Source organism: Schistocerca serialis, chromosome 8, assembly GCF_023864345.2.
Source record: "Schistocerca serialis cubense isolate TAMUIC-IGC-003099 chromosome 8, iqSchSeri2.2, whole genome shotgun sequence".
In the NCBI taxonomy this organism is placed as follows: Eukaryota; Metazoa; Arthropoda; class Insecta; order Orthoptera; family Acrididae; genus Schistocerca; species Schistocerca serialis.
Window position 1 is genome coordinate 415,479,687 of NC_064645.1, and position 24,721 is coordinate 415,504,407.

A 24,721-nucleotide genomic window follows, 5' to 3' on the forward strand; every position below is an offset into this window, starting at 1 on the left:
GAAAACCGGAACAGAAGAGAATCGAAGCATTTGAGATGTGGTGCTATAGATGAATGTTGAAAATTAGGTGGACTGAGGAATGAGGAGGTTCTACGCAGAATTGGAGAGGAAAGGAATATGTGGAAAACACTGATAAGGAGAAGGGACCGGATGATAGGACATCTGCTGAGACATGAGGGAATGACTTCCATGGTACTAGAGGGAGCTGTAGAGGGCAAAAACCGTAGAGGAAGACAGAGTTTTGGAATACGTCAAGCAAGTAATTGAGAAAAAAAGAGGTAGCTGAATTCCGTAACTTCATCTGCTTCGTGACCATCAATCCTTGTGTTAAGTTTATCGCTGTTCTCATTTCTGCTGCATCTCATTACTTCCGCCTTTCTTAGATTTACTCTCAATTCATATTCTGCAGTCATTAGATTGTTCATTCCGTTCAGCAGATGATGTAATTTTTCTTCACTTTCACTCAGGATAGCAACGTCATCAGTGAATCGTTATCATTGATATTCTTTCACCGTGAATTTTACTTTCATTCCTAGACCTTTCTTTTATTTCCACCATTGCTTCTTCGATGTACAGATTGAACAGTAGGGGCTAAAGACTACATCCCTGTCTTACACCCTTTTTAATCCGAGCATTTCGTTCTTGGTCATCCACTCTTATTATTCCCTCTTGGTTCTCGTACACATTGTACAAGGGCTATTCGGAAAGTAAAGAACAATAGGCCGCGAAATCGAAACCGCAGTGAAAATCAAAACTGTTTTATTTGCAGTGGTTGGCTAAACGTTGCAGCTACTTCTCTACACAGTCGCAGCTTGGACTTAGACATCTGTCGTAGCGTCGTACCAACTTTGCAATTCCCTCGTTTTAGAATACAGCCGCCAGTACTTTTCGACAATTTTCTACTCTGCACTGCAGCTCGTTGTCTGTGTCAAAATATTGTTTTCATAACCAGCGATTCATCTGAACAGAGATGAACCTCAGGGGTAGCCAATTATGGGCTGTATTGTGGGTGATCAAACACTTCCCATCGAAAACGATGCTGGAGCAACTTCATTGCCCCTGCAGAGTGTGGCCGAGAATTGTCGTGTAGAACGAACTGCATGACAGTTATGTCATGTCGATTGCCTAGCTTCAGGCGAAATCTTTCGTTAGACCCTCATACTTGGCGGGAGACGCTAATTTCTAGCCATCCTTACGTTCTCACTGTGAGTTCAGAACTGAAAAGAGCGACATGATGCGATCGGTGGGTGTACTAGACACAGTGCCCAATACATCCGTGCAAAGTTTCATCAGATTTTCACTGCATTTTCCACTTCGCGACCGATCGTTCCTTACCTTCCGAATAACCCTCTTATATTATCCATCTGTCCCTATAGCTTACCCCTACTTTTCTCGAAATTTCGAACATCTGGCGCCATTTTACATTGTCGAACGCTCTTTCCAGGTCGACAAATGCTACGAACGTGTCTTGAATTTTCCTTAGTCTTGCTTCCATTGTCAACCGCAACCTGATAATTGGCTCTCTGGTGCCTTTGCCTTGCCTGAAGCCAAACTAATCATCATCACCTCACGTCTGACAACACCAAACACTGTACAAATGACGGTCTCTAGCGTCATGTGAACCGGAAATCCGTCACTAGACTGAAGTATCGACCAATACATATAATGTGTTCCTTGGTAACAACACTTGCGTCTCATACAAAATCGATGCATAAATATCTGACAGCTGGAGATGAAATATAAATGGGGTTTAAATAATTGTGGACAGGAAACAGTTCCGAAACTGCTACCACTAACGAAGACTGAATATCACTCTGAATATCACCTGCTGCCAATGAAGTCTCCAATAGAAGTGAACGCCACTCAACCTACACGATAAGTGAGCTTTACCATGTCTCTATCGGAAATGAGGGCGAATACTGGGCAGATGCCACCTTCTGCATTTCTTGAGAAGTACTAGACAATCACAGGGCATCCAGCCCACCTAGTTTTGATATTATTTTTCAGTATTTGGTTATATAATATTAAATTTCTGTTTTCCTGGCAGGATTATTACTCCTTATATGTCTTTTTTATTGAGAATGTCGTTGGAATGGACATAAGACGTATAAGAGCTAATAACGATTAACTTAGTTCGAGCAGAATCTCATAACGTATGCTCATAGCAGGCGTACTTCATCCGAGAGAACTGCTGGTAAAGATGTTCGGCCGCAGTTCAATAGTGATTGTGCAGAAGCCGTGAACAAGTTTGCGCTGCACGCAGAAGTGGTTGTGTTTTGCATTCCACGCAATTGTGTATAGTGACCACAGTTTTAAATAAAATCTCTACTGAAGCATTCGTATGTGGAAATCGACTTGCCGCTCGAACAGGAAATGTACAGTATAATTCGCAGTATACCATGTTGATAGGGAAGAGAAAACATACTATTCAGCATTTCCAGTGAACTGGATCCATTCAGTTTTATATGAAGGGATGTGCAAGTTACTCATTAAACTTAGCGTCTTTAAGCCTACACAGTGTTTCGAAATGGCGGCCCAGAGTGCTCAAAATAATTGAATTTTCTCATTTTGAGAAGTCCGAAGAAGAGATCTGTTTTACATGCTAAAAAACATTCAACAGCCAAGATCGCATAAATATTTCTTTACTTAAAACAAAATCTGCTGCCAACCCCTAGTCTTAAAAAACCCTCTGCTTATGAAACGTGTTCATTTTACATTGGACCTGCACATGACAACTTGGCATGAGGTCCAACGTAAAATGAACACGTTTCGTAACAAAAAGATTTTTTAAGACCTGAAGATAACAGCAAGGTCTGTCGAAACCAGTTGTTTTAAGTCAAGATATGTTTACACGATCTTGGTTGTTGATTGTTTATTGGCATGTTCAAAATAATTTGAAGCGTGAAATTAGGATGATGCTGGCTGGATCTATGCCGTTTGACGCTGGGGCCACACAAAGGAAAATAAAAATGAATCATGGTACATGAAGAGTACGAAAACGTCGAACTCCATCCGAGGTGATTCATCTCTCTTGGCGACTATTTGCTGCAAAGGGAGATCCTGGAGGTATTACGCTAGCATGGAGCTATTTACATGGGACGTAACTGTGCCCATTACATATACACTGTGTGATCAAAAGTATCCAGACACCACCAAAAGCATACGTATTTCATATTAGGTGCATTGTGCTGCCACCTACTGCTGGGTACTCCATATCAGCGACCTCAGTAGTCATTACACATCGTGAGAGAGCAGAATGGGGCACTCCGCGGAACTCACGGACACCGAACGTGGTCAGGTGACTGGGTGTCACCTCTGTCATGCGTCTGTACGCGAGATTTCCACTGTCGTAAACATCCTTAGGTCTACTGTTTCCCACGTGATAGTGAAGTGGAAATGTGAAGGGACACATACAGTACAAAAGCGTACAGGCCGACCTCGTCTGTTGACCGACAGAGACCGCCGGCAGTTGAAGAGGGTCGTAATGTGTAGTAGGCAGACATCTATCCATACCATGACACAGGAATTCCAAACTGCATCAGGATCCAGCGCAAGAACTACGACAGTTAGGTGGGAGGTGAGAAAACTGGGATTTCATGGTCGAGCAACTGCTCATTATCCACACATCCCGCCTGTAAATTCCAAACGACGCCTCGCGTGGTGTAAGGAGCGTAAACACTGGACGACTGAACAGTGTAAAAACGTTGTGTGAAGTGACGAATCACGCTACACAAGGTGGCGATCCGATGGTAGGGTGTGAATATGGCGAATTCCCGGTGAACGTCATCTGCCAGCGTGTGTAGTGCCAACAGTAAAATTCGGGGTCGGCGGTGTTACGGTGTGGTCGTGTTTTCATGGAGAGGGCTTACACCCCTTGTTGTTTTGAGTGGCACTATCACAGTACAGGCCTACATTGACGTTTAAAGCACCTTCTTCTGTTGAAGAGGAATTCGGGGATGGCGATTTCATCTTTCAACATGATCGAGCACCCGTTCATAATGTACCGCCTGTGGCGTAGTGGTTACACGACAGTAACACCCCTGTCATGGACTGACCTGCACAGAGTCCTGCCCTGAATCCTATAGAACACCTTTGGGATGTTTTGGAACGCCGTGACAGGCCTTACCGATCGACATGGGTACCTCTCCTCAATGCAGCACTCCGTGAAGAATGGGTTGCCATTCCCCAAGAAACCTTCCAGTGGAAGCTGTCTACATCTACATCTATACTCCGCAAGCCACCTGACGGTGTGTGTTGGAGTGTACCTTGAGTACCTCTATCGGTTCTCCCTTTTGTTCCAGTCTCGTATTGTTCGTGGAAAGGAAGATTGTCGGTATGCCTCTGTGTGGGCTCTATTCTCTCTGATTTTATCCTCATGGTCTCCTTGCGAGATATACGTATGAGGGAGCTATGTTCTCGAAGCTTCAACAAAAGCCCGTACCGAGCTACTGAGCGTCTCTCCTGCAGAGTCTTCCACAGGAGTTTATCTATCATCTCCGTAACGCTTTCGCGATTACTAAATGATGCTGTAACGAAGCGCGCTGCTCTCCGTTGGATCTTCTCTATCTCTTCCATCAACCCTATCTGGTACGGATCCCACACCGGTGAGCAGTATTCAAGCAGTGGGCGAACAAGTGTACTATAACCTACTTCCTTTGTTTTCGGACTGCATTTCCTTAGGATTCCTCGAATGAATCTCAATCTGGAATCTGCTTTACCGACGATTAATTTTGTATGCTCATTCCATTTTAAATCACTCCTAATGCCTACTCCCAGATAATTTATGGAATTAACTGCTTCCAGTTGCTGACCTGCTATATTGTAGCTAAATGAAATACGACCTTTCTTTCTATGTATTCTTAGCACATTACACTTGTCTACATTGAGATTCAGTTGCCATTCCTTGCACACACCTAGGCTAAAGTTGGGCCAACATAATACTGAATTCCAGCATTGCCGATGGAGGGCGCCACTAACTTGTAAGTCATTTTCAACCAGGTGTCCTGCTACTTTTGATCACATAGTATATTTTTCTGTCCTATAGCAGTCAGAGCAGTCAGTAACATACCTGAATCTTCGTCAACACAGTCTATCACATAGTCGCTCCAGCATACCGTCCATGCACTTGTCATCCATGCAGCAGCAATACTGTGTCTGCGGGAAACCCTGAAGTTATACTGTCTTCTGATAATGCGCCATCCTTTTGGGATCTAGTCTTATCGTGCAACTACATCTGTAACTTCAAAATGTTCAAATGTGTGTGAAATCTTATGGGACTTAACTGCTAGGGCCATCAGTCCCTAAGCTTACACATTACTTAACCTAAATTATCCTAACGACGAACACACACACCCATGCCCGAGGGAGGACTCGAACCCCCGCCGGGACCAGCCGCACAGTCTATGGCTGTAGCGCCCTAGGCCGCTCGACTAATCCCGCGCGGCCATCTGTAACTAAAGTCCCTAAGTATAATGTGCAACTACAACGAAACTTGTAAGTGTGTTACATAGTAAATGATGTTCAGTTGCGCTACGTTACATTCAGGGTGCTCAGAATCGGTCTGGAAAGCTTGTAAGGGTGCTGCAGGGCAGTTTGTGCTGAGATACAATTTTTTAAAAAATTTCGATACGTTACGCCATTTGCGAATTAATTAGCATTTCAGTTAGCCAATCAAGCAGCTGCACACGCATATTCAAGTGGTCTGCCAGAGAGAGTATCGCCGAACTTGTTCTTTGTTTGGGTTTTCTAAACATTAGCAAGTGAACGATACAAAAATTGGACATGGGACGAACCCAAAGTAAAGGCTGAGCAGTCTGGTGCGCTATCGTCTACGTTATGACAACCGCGGACACTAACCGTATCTGGCGGACAGCATGATGAGAGCTCGACGGCTGATTGGCTAACTTCAATGCTAAGTAACTCGGAAACGGCACAAAGTACCGAATTTCGTTTCTTATAGTTATTTCTCGGCACAGCCTACCTTACAACACCGTTTCAAGCTTTTCAAACTGTTTCTGTCCACTCTCTATATAGGAATAATGAATAATGCCCCTACAGCAGTTTCATACCTATCATTATGTTTACTGCACGTGCCATAGCAATGTAACTGGATGTAATGGTAGTCCAGCAAAAAGTCTTGTTGTTCAGGAAAAATGGCGCATATTGTCTCTCATTTTCGAAAAATGAGTCACACTTATTTCAGTGATCTTTTGCATTGTTTGTAATGGGAACAAAGAGACAAACGTTGCCGCCTGTACTGAAACACTGAGAGGTCGTTCTTCTCCATCACTCTTGAGTACGTATACACGAAAAGACGCAGAGCGTCTCTTTTTAATGACGCTCCCTGCTGAAAAGCCCGCTCGCATGTCGCGCAGTTATTGTCACTCCCACAGTGTGACGTCATGCGGCTAACCCGACCCTGTCTCTGTGGCGGCCTCACATTCATCTGGCTTTCATCGCGGATGCCGGCGAGTCACCGCGACCAGACTCCTTTGCTTCGCACACATTCAGCGCCAGCGGTGCACATTCGGCGCTGGCTTGAGGATCCCGGAGTGCTGCACACCGACTGCCCTCTCAGACCACTTTTCTTCTCTCCTACAGTCTGCTTGCTTGTCTTGTTCTCCGTTCACAAATCTCCTGGCTGCCTTTCAAACGACGTCCACACACTTTTCAAACTGATGTCGCCACTTCTGCTGTATTTAGTTCACTAGGTGGCAGTTGGTCCTGAATACGATCACTAAGATGACAGAAGACGACAGTGGCAAACCGAAGCCTCCTTTCAACAACTACAACAGACTTGGTCTCTCTGCCTGCGGTTTTCACCACTACGTTCACCATTCACCGTTACGTTTAGGCACAGAAATGTTCAAAAACGTATCGTTACTTTTTCGACAAAGGAAATGTGAGGGGTGAAAGTTGTAGATTACAGTAAACGGGTTCACATAAATCTAATTTGCAGTAGCTATACAGAAATAAAGAGCCAGAATGAGATTTTCACTCTGCAGCGGAGTGTGCGCTGATATGAAACTTCCTGACAGATTAAAACTGCGTGCCGGACCGAGACTCGAGCTCGGGACCTTTGCCTTTCACTGGCAAGTGCTGTACCAACTGAGCTACCCAAGCACGACTCACGCCCCATCCCCACAGCTTTACTTCCGCCAGCCTTGAGGACGGGGAGTGAGTCGTGCTTGGGTAGCTCAGTTGGTAGAGCACTTGCCAGTGAAAGGCAAAGGTCCCGAGCTCGAGTCTCGTTCCGGCACGCAGTTTTAATCTGCCAGAAATAAATAGGCTGGCAGAGGATATATCAGACATTTTGAGCTCCACCAGTGCCGCCTTCGGAATGAAGACTAGAACAACAACAGCCTTGCGATTAACATAGCGATATCTCCCTTCCACGACATTGCATGTAGCCGACATTTTCAGCAACGTGTGATGTACAAACCACTTTATCGTCTTCTAAAATTGTACGACTGTTACTGCCTCCGATGCGTCTTCCCCATCTTTCTGTTGCTACATTCCGTATATTTTTTCTCCTACCAGATGACTTGGACAAACAGAATGTTTCGTAAGTTGATCTGGTTGTCGAAAGGTTGCACAACGGTTAGCATATCGGACTCGCAACCGGGAGGATCACTGTTGAAATCCCCGCCAGAAAATTCAGATCTAGGTTTTCCTTGATTCTCCTCGATCGCTCCAGGAAAATGCCAGGATTGTTCGTCTGAAAAGAGCACAGCAGATTTCCCTCCCCGACCTTTGGTAATCTGAGCCTCCATTGACCGAGCTGTCAACGGGACCTTATACTCTAATCTTCCTTTTCCTTTCTTGAGTATCGATAGAAAGTTTTCTCTAAATGGAAGTACTCAAATGGCTAAGTAATGTAATGTACAACTGCATCTCTTTCATCTACCGAGATACTGAAGCTACTGCCTGTCTTATTTTAATGGAATGATATATGTTTTTAATGGCATTACAAACCTCTTGAAACCAACAGTTATGTTTGTCAAGGTTTGCAGTACAATTGCCTATTGTGCAAGTATCACAAATTACGACTGCACTGCACATGGTTAACGTAACTGGCTTGAAAATACAATTCCATTATTGTAGATTTATTTTTTCCTCAAATTTTTTCCGTCCCAGGGGCGTGTGATTGCTCTTATTCTATCTACATTTCTCAGCCGTGCGTGCGTTAGTATTGATACTGTTCGCCCATTTAGCTTCTCTGGACTTTGTGCCACAGCGACAAGGCAACGTAGCTACGCCACGAGCAGATTTAGCTGCACGCGAGTGATTGCTTTCTGCTCGGGGTGGCAACGGGGATTGCTCACCGAGGACTGAGGACGGATTCATAATCGTACTGATGGCGACCTTATGGAAAGTGTGCCTACCGTATTTCAAGAATTACTGTTCCGCTCTGCCTTGTGCTCGCGCGTATGTGTCTTTAGCGTCGGCACGTCGCTTGTTTGTACTGCTTTGGTTTGTGCACTCCGAGCTGCCAGTACCTATCAGCAAAGAACTGAAAAAATTTTTACTAGTGATTAACGTACTGGTTGTTATTTGCGAGAACCCTTGGTCTTTGAGTAAGGTCCTTTTCTGTGTCATCACTCTTCTCACTGGTTTGAATCGAATTCCTCTCCAGTGCAAACCTCTTCATCTCAGATTAATATTTGAAACTTCCGTCCTCAATTATTTGCAGGACCTACTCCCCTACAGATTTTACCCTCTGTAGCTCGCTCTAGTACCACCGGAGTTATTCCCTGATGTCTTAACAGGTGTCCTATCATCCTATTCCTTCCTCTTGTCCGTCTTTTCAGTATATTCCTCTCGTCGCCGGTTCTACGGAGAACCTGCTCATTCCTTACATTATTAGACCACCTAATTTTCAACATTCTTGTGTAGTACCACTTCTCAAATCCTTTGATTATCCTCTCTTCCAGTTTTCTCACAGATCATGTTCCACAAACGTACAATGTTCTGATCCAAACACATTCTCACAAATTTATTCCTCAGACCAAGGCCTAAGCTTGGTGACTTTTCTTGGGCAGGAATGCCGTTTTTGCCAGTTTCAGTCTCCTCACTCCATCCGTCATGGGTTATTCGGTAGCCTAGCTAGCAGAATCTTTTGTGACCCACAATTCTGTCGTTAAGTTTCTCACTGTTCTCATTTCTACTACTTCTCGTTACTTCCATCTGTCTTCGATTTACTCTCAGTCCACATTCTGTACTCTTTTGACTATTCATTTCATTCAACAGATTCTGTAAATCTTCAAATGGTTCAAATGGCTTTGAGCACTATAGGACTTAACATCTATGGTCATCAGTCTCCTAGAACTTAGAACTACTTAAACCTAACTAACCTAAGGACAGCACACAACACCCAGTCGTCACGAGGCAGAGAAAATCCCTGACCCCGCCGGGAATCGAACCCGAGAACCCGGGTGTGGGAAGCGAGAACGCTACCGCACGACCACGAGCTGCGGACGTAAATCTTCTTCATTTTCACTGAGGATAGCAATACCATCAGCGAATCGTATCATTGACATTCTTTCACCCTGATTTTTAATCCGCCACCTGATTTTTTTTCACTCATCGTTTCTTCGATGTATAGATTGAGTAGTAGGAACGAAAGACTACATCCCTGTCTTACACCCTTTCTAATCCGAGCATTTTCTTCTTTGTTTCCCACAGTTATTGTTCGCTCTTGCTGCTTGTACGTTTTACATATGCCGGTCTTTCCCTATAGCTCACCCCTACTTTTCTCAGAATTTAAAACACCTTGCACCATTTTACACTTTCCAACACCTTTTTTTAGGTCGACATATCCTATGAACGTGTCTTGAGTCTTTAAGTAATTTTTCTTGTTGTCCTTTGAACTTTACGTAGTTAATTCAGCATTCTAAATCCAAACAACGGAAACATTTTAGCACAGTATGGACGTGAATGGAATAACAAAAGAGACATGAAATATACTTACAGTTAAGTAATTCGCAAAAAATAAGTATTTCATTTTCACTCAAGAGACTTCCTTCACTTTTCACGTTCATTATTCTTGCCCACGGGTGCACTTCCCTGCAGGAAGTTCGATGTGTCTGAGCGTTCCCAGTACGTCCTTGTACAGGGACGCCCCATTTCTTCCTTCCCCTTTTGTCTCGCAGTGGATATAGCGTCAGTAGAACACTTTGTCATTACCCGTGTGGCAATATAGTTGGTCTCGAAGTCCGGTAAATTTGTATTACCATCGTTAAATGAATCACTAATGAAGTAATAAAATGAAGAGAATGATTAACAGCCGAAGCACTCGTAGTTGCTTTCTCTAGTCTTCTGAGGCTTCAGCTCTCAGTAAAACGTCAACCAAAATGGCTATTCGTATCCTATCAATGTCAAGAAGCAGCAACATTTGTCACAGTAATTTAAAGGCTGTATCTAATGTTGTAATTAGGACGTTCTTGAAGATTTATTTATATTTAGGTGGACCTCGAGTAGACAACGCGTGCTTATGTGATAAGTATAGTTTGCGATTTAGCGCTATTTGGGTTAATTTAACGATGGTAATACGAATGTGCCGGATCTCGAAAACAACTGCACTGCCAAGGAGGTAATGACAAAATATTCTGCTGATGCTAATTATACTGCCCGACAAAAAAAGTGAAGCACCCAGAACAAGTGGTCGGATGTGTACAGACGACCGGCCGATATATAAATGCACTTCTCTGTGAAAGGTAGAATGGACACCGTTAGTGTTGCTCGTGTTTAGTGTCATCGCCAGGCCTGGTAGGGTACATAAGGAGAGTGATTAGCGCCATGTAGAATGACCATTGTGGAGATCATAGATATGCCGTGTGCTTGCGTGCGACATCACTATCAGCACCTGACAGAGCATGAAATGAGCCCCGATGATGGTCTCCTTTTGACCGGCTGATCCAGTCATGCAATACCAGATCTGTGAGCATTAGGATTGTGCCAGTAGCCCGATGCTGTTTCCAGCCAACAACTTGTGACCACCATAAGGAAATATCGCCGTACTGTGCTCCAGGCATCTTCACTTCTGCATCTGCCATCACAGAACAACTAACAGATTCCCTGCAACATTCTGTATCATGTTGCAAAAGGCTAACAGCACACGTACCAGACAACCACCGTCCCGCAACAAAAACGGCTGCTTCTGTGTTGGTGCCGCGACCGGGAAGCATGAACTGTTGATGGATGATGTCGTATTATGTTCAGCAAGGGATCATGATGTCGTATTATGTTCAGCAAGGGATCATGATTCTACACTACCTCGAATCACCATCGTCAGTGAGTAAAGCGACCACAATCTCCAGTGTGTTGGAGAAGACAGGTGTCTTACTCCAGGGAACATCTTCTGGGAAGCCACTGGGTACGGCCTCAGGTAACAGCTAGTACTCGTGGTAACTGAGGGATCACTGACAGTGCAACAGAACGCCACGGGCACTCTGCGTTCTCAAGTGTTATCTCTCATGCGAAAGTATTGTGCTGATGTGCTGACATTTTTCAATAGAACAATGTTCGTCCACACATTGAACTTGCCACTTTGGGCTGCCACAGGCATCTTGCGTCCTCATTTCTTATCTCTCATGCGAAAGTATTCAACAGAACAATGCTCGTCCACACATCGAATTTGCCACTTTGGGCTGCCACGGGCATCCTGCGTCCTAATGTGGTACCTCTAATTCGACAGTACCATGGTACCATTTTTCAATAGAACAATTCTCGTCCACACGTGGCACTTGCCACGATGAACTGGCCGCCTGATGTTGAGGTACCCCTCCCATGGGCAGCTAAATGCCCATATTTGTCGGTAACAGAACGTGTGTGGGATAGGTCTCAGTGCTTGTATCCAGAATATCAACGGCCAGTTACAACATCTGTGGGCTACCTTGCCTCAGGAGAGGATATAACAGCTTTATGACACCTTCCATAATCGAATCAGTGCATGCACCGAGGTCAGATGGGGAGCAACGCCATGCTGATAAGTGGGCTCATACTGCGAAGTTCTTTGTAAATTTGATTCGAATTTGTGATCACTGACATACGAGGTGTGTGACAAAAGAAACACGGCTAACAACACTGCGAGCGCTCTGGCAACACTGTGTTGCTCTGCTTGTGCAGATCGGTGTGGCCATGACTTCCAGACCTCAGTGCGAGTTTCAGCTCCGTACAGCCAGCACGTGATTTTTGAGAGCGCCATCAGTAAAGATTTGTTTTGGTGGTGTGTAACGAAAATGGAACAGTGGAATTTAGAGCAACGTTAAGCCATCAAGTTTCCTGTTAAACTTGAGGAATCTGCCAGTGTGACCTTTGAAAAGTTGAGACAGGCCTATGGGCAACATTTCTTATCAATGGCACAAGTTTTTCGCACGCACAAATAATTTTTGGAAGGCTGAGAACACATTGAACACGTGCCACGCTCAGGGAGACCTTCAGTTTCAAAAATGATGAGAATGTCGAATGTGAGCGTGTTCTTGTGAGATCAGACCGGATTTATTCCTCCAGGACAAATTGTCACCGTGTGTTCTACAAAGACGTACTTGAAAGGCCTAAAAAAACGGTAAATCGAGTGAGACCGGACACTGCAGACGGCCATTTTCATCACGGAATTTTGGACCTCAAAAGGCATTCCTGTTGCTCCACAACCCATTATTCACCTGATCTGAATCATTGTGGCGTTTTTCCTTTCCGGAAATTGAAAAATGTGTTAAAAGGCCATCATTTTGGGGCGCTGAAGGACATTCAAAAGAGTGTGATCGACATGTTAAAAATCCTACTAGTGGAAGCCTTTCATCGCTGCTACCAAGACTGGGAACTACTTTGAAGGGGGCAATGTTGCTGTTTGAAAAAGATAAAACCTGTGGTAGATAAAAAATCAATCTCATTACTTTTTTCACACACCCCTTAACATCACATACCATCTCAACTCGTGTAACTTCATTTAGTTTCTTCTACCCCTTCTCTTTACTTGTCACGTAGTGCACTGGAGCACTAGCGTTCTGAAACCAAAAACTAGCGGATAACTGCAAGGAAACGTCCTTCCGAAGTTAAAGAGACGCTCTCTCCAGAAAATTGAAAGATCACGCTGCACCATTCAAAGATATGTGGTCCAATAGAGTGATCTCCAAGAATTCCAGCCCAAATGTTCACTCTGAACCTCAACTCGTAACTTCTCGTACAGGCAGTGCTGCATATTTTCAGTAGCCTAGTGGCAGCTGTAGAAACTTTCACATTTCTGGCTATAGGTTCCTGATATCAAAACCGTTACGATTTCATGCCCTACTGTATCCGAAATGTTTAAAGCGTAATTCTGTAACACGTTGAGTATCTCTTTTCTTTTAGTTTAAGTCCTACGTCTTTGTGTACAGGTCTAATCACTCCAAAAATTACAGAGCAGAAAAACTGGACATAACTTCCCTGTGTTGTACATAGTAAGATGCGTACGTTTTCCCAAAGGTTGGACCATTCCTTCCCATCAGCTTAACACAACTACATCGGACGTCCACCTAATTGGCTTCAGCTCTTGGAGACGGAAGTAGCTGCCACAAAATACCAATCCTTCACCTTATCTGTTTTATTTAATTCGTCGAAGTCCACTAAATAATAGAAGAAATGAAAATAAATTGCGTCAAAAATATAGTTTTTCCGCAGACATAAACTGGTCCAGAACATCCGCGCATAGAGCTGAATACACACGAAAATACGAGCGACGTGGCGCAGTAATTAGCAAACAGAACTCCCATTTGGGAGGACGAAGGTTCAGATCCGCGTTTGGTCATCCAAATTTAAGCTTTCCGTAATTCCCATAAATCACTCCCGGCAAATGCCGGTATGTTTCCTATGAAAGGTCATGGCCGATTTGCTATCCCATTCTTGAAACGCCGTCTCTCGTGACCTCGACGTTGACGGGACATTAAAGTACCATCTGCAATTTTGTCGTATGATGACTTGATGGAGACCGCGGCTGTTATTTGAAGACAAATGTTGATGGTGTTAGGACAGCAACCAGCCAAAAATTTACTTTCAGTTCCTCTATTCAAAGGGTACCGTTACCGGTTTCGAATCGTTGTTATTCATCATCAGACGGTTTATACGCTTTCCTTATGACACATCATAGGTAAATTTGTGGATGGTTGCTGTCCTAACACCATCAAAGTACCATCTTCCCTCCTCCTTCCTTCTTACATACCAAAGCAAAGCGAGAAATAAAGATACGATTACAGATATTTCACACTTTTTCATGGCTCATTCATCAAATATACGTAACTTACCTATACAGTCACCGCCATTATACATATATATATATATTACAAGCTAAAGCAGAAATATTTTATTTTACGTTTTGACGTCCGCACCTGCAAGTAGTGGCTATGCTCTGTAGTAAAACGCCGCGAGAAGGTCAGAACGTTTCTTTTCAATGGCTCACAGACCAACAGTAGCGCTCAAACTTGCCTGTTTATATTTGCTGCTCATTTACTTCAGAGCCGTACAGGGCGGTGCGCAACGAAGAGAATTAACGTCGAAAAAATAATTACATTAATTGCTATCTGTGTAGTGGTTCTGTTCTAGAAATTCAGAAAGCAATCTGTTTACCTGTTACAGGGAGCAGCCCAGAGATTTGTTTTGCACAGAAAAGGCGAGACAGAAACATACGTAAATTGAACAGGGACAAAATTCAAATTAGTTGGTAAGTCAATATCCAAAGGGTCACATCTGTCTTATTAAATTTCCCATGGAAGCTGCTCACATCACAATGAAAATAACACATCGACAAATTCATTTCCTCAGAGCGGGCAACTCCAGCTGTGCTTTTAGTAGAAACGAGTTCTGCAATAAGGCAGGATGAGACGGCAGTGCGTAAACAAACAATGGGTTGCCCCGCTTGGAGCGGGATTTTCACTGCAGAGCCGAGTCAGGTAATTGCTTTTTTAAATGCATGGAACCTGTAATCCCTCAGAGAATGAGATTTAATTTCTTCTTTCAGAGGAAGGAAAAGGTTGGCTTAATACAACTTGCTTGTGGCTAACATTGGAGGCAGCGAACTGGATTTACGAGGAAACAAAAGGTCTGTCTCTTTTGCTGTTGCCAAACCCAAGACGGACGTCAAGCAAGTGTTCGCTTAGCAAGTATTTCCTTAGCTGTGCATGTAGGATAATATTCTAAAAACCTATTTCTTATGCTTGTGCATGTCACATATACGGTTTGACAGTCATCCATGCAAAAGTCAGTTATTCTGCTTTTGTTCGTAGCCTCTTCTGCTTTTGTTCATTAACAGTAGAAAAAATATTTCTAACATAGAGCTGTTCGCACTTAACGCAACTACCTAAACAAATTCGGATAAAAGCCATCTTGAAACAGAGAGAATAAATGTACTCACCACATAACCTACACTTTCAGGTAATTAACCTGTATCGGTAAAAGCAAGGATTTTTTATTATCGCTTAATTATTGTCCTACAGACTTCAAAAGAGTCGTGGAATAGTGACGCTGTAATTTAATTTTGTGACCAGGTGAGATATGTATGTAACAAAAGTCAAAGTCACAATAACTTGTATTGTTTTTAAGTCCTCACACAAAACAAGTACAGTAGTTGCAATGAAGTATAAGATGATCATGGTCAATAACATCTTAGTCACTAAAAAATTATCGCGTGAACACGAAACAGTTACAAGTAACAACGTTTGGCGGAGATTCAAGCTCAAGAACTGATAGGTGGGTTAGTACATTATTAGCATACTGATCTGTTACCGCGATCTGGCAACAATGGTTGTCAAAATTTGAGTTCGTAAAATTATGTATACCTGAAGGACGTCCTCCTCCTGCTCATTAACAGGATGAAGTTTACTAAGTACTTTGCGACCTATACATGCTTAAGCCGATTAAAAATCTTATCATTTTCTTCTTTTCTTACTTTTTTCTTTTTGACAGTGTTCACTGGAATATTCTCTTTCAAATTCCAAAGATGGCAGCGGTAAAATACAGGGAGTGTGAGGCTATTTACAATGTGTACGTGAACCAGAGGACTGTTATAAGAATCGAGGGGTATGAAAGTGAAGCAGTGGTTGAGAAGGGACTGAGACAGGGTTGTAGCCTATCGCCAATGTTATTCAATGTGTGTACTGAGCAAGCAGTAAAGGAAACAAAAGAAAAGTTTGCAGTAGGAATTGAAGTCCAGAGAGAAGGAATAAAAACTTTCAGGTCTGCCGATGACATTGTAATTCTGCCAGAGTCAGCAAAGGACTTGGAAGAGCAGTTGAACAGAATGTACAGTATCTTGAAAGGAGGATATAAGATGATCAATAAAGAAAAACTAGGATACCTGAATGTAGTCGAATCAAGACAGGTGGTACTGAAGGAATTAGATTATGAAATGACACACTTAAAGTAGTAAATGTGTTTTGCTATTTGGGAAGCAGAATAACTGATGATGGGCGAAGTAGGGAGGATATGAAATGGAGACTGGCAATGATAAGAAAAGTGTTTCTGAAGCAGATAAATTTATTCAAATGGCTCTGAGCACTATGGGACTTAACATCTGAGGTCATCAGTCCCCTAGAACTTAGAACTACTTAACCTAACTATCCTAAGGACATCACACACATCCATGCCCGAGGCAGGATTCAAACCTGCGACCACAGCGGTCGCGTGGTTTCAGACTGAAGCGCCTAGAACCACTCGGTCACAGCGGCCGGCATCAATTTATTAACATCGAGTGTAGATTTAAGTATTTGTGTGCACTCTAGCCATGTATGGAAATGAAACACGGACGATAAACAGTTTAGACGAGAAGAGAATAGAAGCTTTGGGAATGTGGAGCTACAGAAGAATTCTGAAGATTAGATGGGTAGATGAGAAGGTACTGAGTAGAATTGGGCTGAAGTTTGTGGCATATCCTCACTAAAAGAAGGGATATGTTGGTGGAACATATTCGGAAGCATCAAGGGATCACCAATTTGGTACTGGAGGGAAGCGGGGGGTGGGGGGGGGGGGGGGAGAGGGAATCATAGAGGGAGACCAACAGATGAATACAGTGAGCAGATTCAGACGTATGTAGGTTGCAGTAGTTACTCGGAGATGAAGAGGCTTACACAGGACATAGCAGCACAGAGAGCTCCATCAAACCACTCTTTGGATCGAAGACCACAACAGCAACAGTGTCGTTGTGTTGTCTGCCAGTGCTACTGTCACCAGCCACTGTGTCAAGTGATGCCCGTGTATCCTGAAAAGCTACATGACAATTACGTTACACCATGCTCCAATTGGAGCTGCAAAATGAAATGACCACTTGTCACTGCTCACTAGTAGCGGAAGAAGTATCACAGTAGTTACTCCTATCTTCCCTCATAAAATTTACCCCTTCTTAAGGAGCCAGTCCCAACTTCTCATGAGTAGACATCAAATGACAAGAATCAATTCTCCTGGAGCGTCCTCCCACTCACTTCTCAATAATTTTCCAAACCTACTACTTCAGACCACGCTGGCAACTGAAATTCCCACATTTTCGCGTCCAGAGGCCTACAGCTAAAGCAATGAACGCATCTTGGCACTGTCCTGTTGGTACCTCAAAGAAGCGCATTAGCATGTACTTTCCTACGACCCTACTAAGCTTCCTTTCTGATTTATATACGGTATATGAGGGCCTGCTACAGGTATTTTTGGGATTACAAAGTTGCAGCCTAACACATATAGAATCTTCACGCCGCGCCTACCGTATACCGCCGAGAGCATAAAAGTCATAAATACGTGTAGCTTTCACAGAGCCTGCGTAGCGTTCACCGGTATAATGCGCTCCTATCAGCAGACTGGCGACCCGTCGTTCCTGCATTCTCCATCCAAGACTCACTGTCGCCCAATTTCTGGGAACTTCACTGTACTTTACACCGGATCACCGCAGAAAACCGCTTTAGGAATGTGGGAGCAGCTGCCATCTCATGCAGGATTCCAGTGACTGCGCTGCCGCCGTTCGGGCAGCCTCGGAGTTACCTGCTGTCTGTGCTGTATTCACTCAGACGGGCATCACTTCAATAGCACATAAACAGCCTATGGCGAACCCTGTTCTCCCTGGCGTCGACTTCGCCTTTTACAACCTGCAGTAAGTTGATGGTGCCCTTCAGCTTGCTTCGATCTGCTGTCTGCCTGTTAAATTGCCAGAAGGGCAGCCAAACGTAATTCTGAAGAAATAAAAACCCTGCAAGTATTTCATGTATTGGCAATCACTTATGGACAATGTTTAATGAAAATAAAGGAATACACTACATATCGACAGCATGAAATTGGACGAAACCGTCAGTTTCGCCATCGTTCAAAGAAAACTTATCATTGACAAAATGGCTCTGAGCACTATGGGACTCAACTGCTGAGGTCATTAGTCCCCTAGAACTTAGGAATAGTTAAACCTAACTAACCTAAAGACATCACAAACATCCATGCCCGAGGCAGGATTCGAACCTGCGACCGTAGCGGTCTTGCGGTTCCAGACTGCAGCGCCTTTAACCGCACGGCCACTTCGGCCGGCTATCATTGACATTCAAGTCGCCGAAGTGGTATTACATAAAGACTTGCACTAGCCGGCTGAACTCTCAGAAACAGGACTTCCGGCCGTAAATGCCGTATGCAATTTTTTTGTTATTTTCTGAGTGCATGATACACTACTGGCCATTAAAATTGCTACACCAAATAGAAATGCAGATGATAAACGAGTATTCATCGGACCAATATATTATACTAGAACTGACAAGTCATAACATTTTCACGCAATTTGGGTGCATAGATCCTAAGAAATCAGTACCCAGATCAAACACCTCTGGCCGTAATAACGGCCTTGATACGCCTGGGCGTTGAGTCAAACAGAGCTTGGACGGCGTGTACACGTACAGCTGCCCATGCAGCTTTCACACGATACCACAGCTCATCAAGAGTAGAGACTGGCGTATTGTGACGAGCCAAGAGTAGTGACTGGCGTATTGTCATGAGCCAGTTGCTCAGCCACCAATGACCATTCGTTTTCAATTGCTGAGAGATCTGGTGAATGTGCTGGCCAGGGCAGCAGTCGAACTTTTTCTGTATCCAGAAAGGCCCGTACAGAACCTGCAACATGCGGTCGTGCATTATCCTGCTGAAATGTAGGGTTTCGCAGGGATAGAATGAAGGGTAGAGACACGGGTCGTAACACATCTGAAATGTAACGTCCACTTTTCAAAGTGCCGTCAATGCGGACCAGAGGTAACCGAGACGTGTAACCAATGGCACCCCATGCCATCACGCCGGGTGATACGCCAGTATGGCGATGACGAATACACGCTTCCAACGTGCGTTCACCGCGATGTCGTCAAACACGGATGCGACCATCATGATGCTGTAAACCGAACATGGATTCATCCGAAAAAATGAAGTTTTGCCCAGGTTCGTCGTTGAGTACACCATCGCAGGCGCTCCAGTCTGTGCTGCAGCGTCAAGAATAACCGCAGCCGCGGTCTCCGAGCTGATAGTCTATGCTGCTGCAAACGTCGTCGAACTGTTCGTGCAGATGGTTGTCGTCTTGCAAACGATCCCATCTGTTGACTCAGGGATTGAGACGTGGCCGCACGATCCATTACTGTCATGCGGATAAGATGCCTGTCATCTCGACTGCTAGTGATACGAGGTCGTTGGGATCCAGCACGGCGTTCCGTATTACCCTCCTGAACCCACCGATTCCATATTCTGTTGACAGTCATTGCATCTCGACCAACGCGAGCAACAATGTCGCGATACGATAAACTGCAATTTCGATAAGCTACAATCCGACCTTTATCAAAATCGGAAACGTGATGGGATGCTTTTCTCCTCCTTACGCGAGGCATCACAACAACGTTTCACCAGGCAACGCCGGTCAACTGCTGTTTGTGTATGAGAAATCGGTTGGAAACTTTCCTCATGTCAGCACGTTGTAGCTGTCGCCACCGGCGCCAACCTTGTGTGAATGCTCTGAAAAGCTAATCATTTGCATATCACAGCATTTTCTTCCTGTCGGTTAAATTTCGCGTCTGTAGCACGTCATCATCGTGGTGTAGCAATTTTAATGGGTAGTAGTGTACCATGTTTTCAGAAAGAGCCCCAAATATCGATCACCTTCTACATGAGGTTTTGATTCAAAAACTTGTTTATAACGCATTCTGAGTACGTTTTCTTCCTCCCTGCTTCAATGTACCAGCGTTCATAGTGTTTATCAGAGACATACTATCCAGGTTCCTGGAAGACATCCCACTTGTTATTCGTCAATGGATGTTGTCTCTCACTTTCGACTGGGCGTTTGTGAACATCTGGATCAGACATTTCCTGAATAATGGATAGGCAGAGGTGGGTTTCATGGCCAGCATGCTTCATCTCATCTCACCCCACCCGATTTCCTTTGGTGAAGCCAATTGGAAAGTCTTGTGTGGCAAGATGAATGTCGAAACTGACACAGTTCAGACGACACCAGGAATATGAAGAACAGATAACGACAGAACTGCGTGCGACGATGCAATGCCTGCGTTGACTCTGCCCCTCCCCCCCCCCCCCCCCCCCCCCCCAGTTTTAACAAGCTTGTGAAATTTGTTCAGGCAAATGGAATTCATTATAAACGTTCCGTAGACTTTTCGGTCCCCGTGACATCAGTTTAAGTGCGCCATTGCTAGTTCAGCAACAGGAAAAATTATCTGAGGTCATTCGGGAGTATTTGGCGGGAATTCTATAAGTCATGATCAGGTGTTCGGAAAGTTGGGAAACTTAGATTGAGCGTTGCACAATACTAACAAGGGAACCTCCCCATCGCACCCCCGTCAGATTTAGTTATAAGTTGGCACAGTGGATAGACCTTAAAAAACTGAACACAGATCAATCGAGAAAAAAGGAAGAAGTTGCGTAGAACTATGAAAAAAATAAGCAAAATATACAAACTGAGTAGTCCATGCGCAAGATAGGCAACATCAAGGCGAATCTGAGCTCAGGAGCGCCGTGGTCCCGTGGTTAGCGTGAGCAGCTGCGAAACGAGAGGTACTTGGTTCAAGTCTTGCCTCGAGTGAAAAAGTTTACTTTTTTTATTATCTGTCCGTTCGTTCATTGACGTCTCTGTTCACTGTATTTAGTGTCTGTGTTTTTGCGATCGCACCGCAAAACCGTGCGATTAGTAGACGAAAGGACGTGCCTCTCCAATGCGAACGGAAAACATTTGATCGCAAGGTCATAGGTCAACCGATTCCTCCACAGGAAAACACGTCTGATGTATTCTATTCGACGCTGGTGACGGCATGTGCGTCACATGACAGGAATATGTTGTCGACCCACCTAACTTGTACACTTGGCGAATGGGTAAAAAGATTCTTCTACCTCGCCCGATTTAGGTTTTCTTGTTTTTTGTGGACGTGATAATCAATCCCAAAAAAAAGTGATCGCATCGGACGGACAGATAATAATTGTCTGAAAAGAAGAAGTTAAACTTTTCACTCTAGGGAAGACTTGAACCAAGGACCTCTTGCTCGGCAGCCGCTCACGCTAACCACGGGACCACGGCGCTCCTGAGCTCAGGCTATCTTTGATGTTATTTGTCCAGTGCATGGACTACTCAGTTTGTATATTTTGCTCTTTCTTCCATAGTTCCACACAACTTCTACCTGTTTTCTCGATTGATCTGTGTTTAGTTTTTCAAGGCCTGTCCACTGTGCCAACTTATAACTAAATCTGAGGGGGGGGGGGGGGGGGGGGGGGTGCGATGGGGAGGTTCCCTTGTAAGGCAGAACTTGAGTAGATAGTAGATTTTTCACTTGTACCTTCCGACTAGATCGTTTCTCGGCCTCATATTGATACATTTACCTTTCTCCGTAATCTCTGAAAGTTTTAACACCGCCATGGAATCAACCGTCCGCTGCTCGTGGCCTTGCGGTAGCGTTCTCGCTTCCCGCGCATGGGGTCCCGGGTTCGATTCCCGGCGGGGTCAGGGATTTTCTCTGCCTCGAGATGACTGGGTCTTGTGTGTCTTTCATCATCATTTCATCATCATTTCATCCTCATTCACTCGCAGGTCGCCGTAGTGGCGTAAAAGAACTTGTGGAGCGGCGGCCGAACCGCCCCGCGAGGGGTCTCCCGGCCACCAATGCCATACGCTCATTATTACGGAATCAACCTGCATATTCATGATGAATACGCTGTGGGTACTTCCGTTTCCAAAGATGACCAAAGCTCCATACATTCCTGCTTTGACGAATACGTAGGTACATTAATGTCCCTCTACGGGTTCGCTAAATTATCCGATCTTAAAATCATAGAAAATGTCTAGGACTATTTGGAGCAACTTATGGAACGTACAGGTCAACACCCCGGTATCTAAACAATGAGTGGCTGTATTTGTGAGCAGCTTATGGAACGTAAAGGGCAACACCCCGGTATCTAAACAATGAGTGGCTGTATTTGTGCGGGTAGTCCATGAATTATCCTTACAACTTAAGACTTTAAAATTGTACTAGGTATTAACATATGGTTTTCAACGTGTGATAACTCGTCGATTTTTTTTTTTTACCTTCAGGTGACGTAATTTTGACCCAAAGTTGAACTTGAAAACCTGATAAAGTGTGTACGGCACAGAAGAAAGCTCAGTGTGTGGCCTGGTTCATACTGATGGCGTCCGATATCCAAGTGCAACGAAATTTTCGAACGTGGTATGGAAAGCAACCGCCGTCCCGACCAACTATTCGGGCCTGGCATACTTCTTTTATCTAAATAGATAGTATTCTCCACAAAAAGGAGGCAGGTCGCCCATCTGTTGCAGAGGCCACTGTGGACAAGGTATGGAGATGTTTGCAAGAAGCCCGACAAAATCATTGCCTACTGTGGCCAGAGAGTTGCCGATGAGACGATCACAGCACACAATGTCTTACCTAAGAGGTTACGCCTATACCTCTACAGTGTGCAGGTGCTTCAGCATTAAAACCTACGAACATACCTCACAGCGAACAGTTTTCAGTGGATATGCCAGGCAAGACTGACGCAAGTAATTACATTTTGAAAAAATAGGTAACGTTTCATGTATCTGGTGAATTGAATCTGGTGTTGCACGTGAAAGAGACAGTCACAGTGTCAATGTTTGGTGCAGACTGAAGCACAATTGCGTCATTGGTCCATCCCTTTTCATCGAGTCTACAGTCAACCGTGGTGTTTACCTGGACATGTTACAAGAGTTTGCAGTTCCACAATTGGAACACCTGAAACCTGACGTTACATTCCAGCAGGATTGGGCAACACCCCAGTGGCCCCTAAATGTCAGTCAAATTCTAAATGAGGAGTTTCTGGATAGGTGGACTGGACGAGATTGTACAATTTGATGGCCCCCACGATCCACTGATCTCTCACTGCTACATTCCTGTGGGGTTTGTAAACGATATGGTGTAGAGAACGAAGGTTACAGACAGAGGACTTAAAGGCACACTTTCGCAATACATTTGAACAAGTCACCGTGGAGATCTCGAATCGTACGTGGAGAGGAATAGAATTCCAACTAGAAATTATCTGTGCAACTAAGTGTGTACAACTTGATGTGTATGAATGAGAAAACAAAATTTTATGACTTATCGCACGTTGGAAACCATTTGTTAATATCCAGTGTAGTTTTAAAGATATTGAAGTCTTAACTTGTAAAGACAATTTATGGACACCCTGCAGATGGCACGGCTGAAGAAACTTGTGGACTCTATTCCTCGCTGAATCGGGACCTTTATCAGGTCTTGATTCAGTGTTACACAGTGTTAACGTGATATTCCCTGAGAGTGGCAATGTTTTTGTCCGGTGTGATTATTGCTTTCTTCCGTTTTTTTTTCCTTTCGATTCTAATGGTCTCGATTTCGACTGGACGATTCCCCTCATTCATTTCGTTTCCTTCTCCGCTGTGTTTCGTTGGCATCTGCTATTTACGATACAAATGGTTTTCGTGATCTAGCCAGGGTTCATCGTTCATTTAACTCACACTTCGCTCTTTGGTCTGGGGCTGCTTGCAGCCTACTGATTTCTATTTATTTTAGTGACTCGATTTTTTTTATCCTGATGAATATGGAGAACGTAGCTATGTCGTTGCTTGTTTATAACCCATAATTCTCTTCCATCTGCCGTCTCATAAATTAAGCGTTGTGTTCTTTCCAGTGTTTCCTTATCGCAGAGACACACAGAGACATAAATTATAATGAAATGTCTTATATCTGAAGTGCAGTACAGTAGCGGACCTGGCAGTATTCATGAAAGCTTCGCGGTAAACCTTATCATGCTTAGCTATAAAAGATTTATGGATACGACGGAGAGGTAGGTATTCTAAAACACGATATACTGCAGTTACGAACAGAGACTCAGAACCATTTAGGTTTGGTCTCTGTGTCTCGCACAAGTGGAAGTGCTTTGGCTGGTGGAGTTATCCTCGACTTCGTCCGAGAATAACAGACGATTCTGGATCTGTCTTGGAAAGAAGGCAGAGCATGGCGTTTAACACTTCAGACTGCTGTGTCGGTAGCATCTCGCAATCTCCGGCCTCACTAATCGGTTGATGAGATAATATGACCGTGATCGCGCATGCCTAATGAAATGGATTTTCGACAAGGCTATCGTCTCCAAAGAAAATGTCATCGGTTAGTGGGGAGAAGTGTACAACAGATTATTCTAAAGAGCAACTAACTCTGATTCTGCGCTTTCTACTTATTTGGATTTGGTTAAATGATTA